We start from the raw sequence: 2130 nt of genomic DNA on the forward strand, positions 1-2130 counted from the left end.
CCAAGCACAGTCTTTAACTGGGGCTCACTGGCTATCACAAATCTCAGGTCCAAGAGAGAAAGGGACTCTAAAGAAAAGCTTACCATTGGAAGAAGTATTCCCACCAGGCTGAAAGGACTTAGAGATGCCAAACCTGTCTTCAAGCAAAAAAGAAAAAAAATACAGCTGTTATTCTGCCTCACTTATAGCTTTAGGGTCAAGCACGAAGACCCTTTCCTTTAGTTATGGGTAAGGCCAGGAAAAGGCAGAGCAGTGAAAGACACCACCTAAAAGAAAATCAGATGTGAGGAAGCTTCCAGAAGGCCAAAAGATTCAAGATACACAGACCTGGGTAAAACTTTCTAAATACTTTTAAGGTTTCTGGAGTTATATATCTTCTCCACATATCTGACTCACCCTGTCTATATAACTAGAGTAATTAGATGTTTAAAGCCTCAAAGGAAAGTGTTCTTACTGCTTGTCTCCAGATAAAAGGGAGGAGAGCTTCAAATCTTCATCGTCTCATTCTTCAGCCAGGACTAGGAGAAAAGAGCCCGCAAGCAATGCACTATGTGTTGGTAGCTCCTGAAGGGAAGGAAAGCAGATGGCTTTGCGGGAGCTGATAGACAGAATGAAATAAAACCATGGAGGTCTTGGAAAAAGATGTGGGGCAGAGAAACAGAAATTTCCATGAAGGTTTCCCTCCCCTTCTCAAATTTAGCTTCACCCCACTTAGACCTTTATCTTTGAACTGGTATTATTCCTTAGTAGGATCCAAATAACCACTGGATGACCATGTTCCTTGAACACGAGGCTAGGCTTGGCCATGAGCAGGTCTATTTCTCTTTCTGCAGCTGAAGAAGAATGAAATATTTTTCCTGGGAGAACCACAGCGCTGTGTCTGAGTTCGTTCTTCTGGTTTTCTCCAGGGATTCAAAAATTAATATAATCCTCTTCAACATCTTTCCCTTCCTCTACCCTCTATATTTGCTGACAATGGGCTCATTGTCACTTTGATTCACCTGGACTTCCGCCTCCACACACCCATGTACTTCTTCCTCAGAGTCCTCTCCATGCCAGACATCAGTTATGTTACCACCGCTGTGCCCCAGATGTTGGTGCATCTGGTCTGCCAAAAGAAAACTATCTCCTACATTGGATGTGCGACCCAGATGTACATCTTTCTGGTGCTGGGCATCACTGAGGGCTCTGTCATGGCCTATGATAGGTATTTAGCTATCTGCAACCTACTTAGGTCCAAGGTTATCATGAGCCCATGGCTGTGTGGGGCTATGGTGGTCTTTTGTGGATTGTGAGATGCCAGCTGTTCTCTAGTCCACGATGTCTTCACAATGCGCCCGCCTTACTGTGGCCCCAATGAGATCAATCACTTCTTCTGTGAGATTTCTGCTGTTTAAAATTGGCCTGTGCAGACACCTCCATCAATGACTGAATTGATTTTATTCTGGGCTTCATCTTTCTCCTGGTATCCCTTTCCTTCATTCTGACCTCTTATATTCGCATCTTTGCCACCATCTTAAGAATCTCTTCGACCCAGGGTCGACTCAAGGCTTTCTCCACCTGTGCCTCCCACTTCACCATGGTAACCATGTTCTGTGAACCTGCCTTGTTTATGCACATGAAGCCTTGGGCCAATGCCTCCCCAGAGCAGGACAAGAAACTGGCTCTGTTCTACAATGTCATGTCTGCCTTTCTCAACCCCATCATCTATAGCCTCAGAAACAAAGATGTGAAGAAGGCTTTCCTCAAGTTAACAGGCTGGGGAAGGGTTTCTGAGGGAGGCCACTGGAGCACAGAAGGCCACAACCAGACCTAAAACTACATGTTCTGTGTTGTTTCTACCCCATTCCCTCCCATAACCTGATGGACAGGTAAAAATTATTGACTTCTATTTGGGGAGATGTGAAGGTGGGTACCTGTCTGGTAATTTTTGATGGCTTCTGCAGCTGGGCTATCCTCAAACATCAAGAGGCCAACTGTACACAGAGTGCCAAGAAAGAACTTGTGTTTGATTCAAACTATTAGGCCTCTTTCTGATTAATGTTAAGACTCTTTAGCATCAGAATTGTTGTTTCATTAACTAAGAGCGCTCAATAAAAGTGATGGTTCAGATGGAGGTGACACAGATTC

At 44.4% G+C, this 2130-nt stretch overlaps 1 pseudogene; it reads left to right on the forward strand.

Annotated features, from left to right (window-relative positions):
- The first annotated feature begins 814 nt into the window (after window positions 1-814).
- On the forward strand, window positions 815-1816 carry LOC120586564 (olfactory receptor 2A5-like; annotated as a pseudogene).
- Window positions 1817-2130: the final 314 nt, after the last annotated feature.

The sequence above is a fragment of the Pteropus medius genome, unplaced genomic scaffold (genome assembly GCF_902729225.1).
Source record: "Pteropus medius unplaced genomic scaffold, Ma_sr-lr_union100, whole genome shotgun sequence".
NCBI classification, from domain to species: Eukaryota; Metazoa; Chordata; class Mammalia; order Chiroptera; family Pteropodidae; genus Pteropus; species Pteropus medius.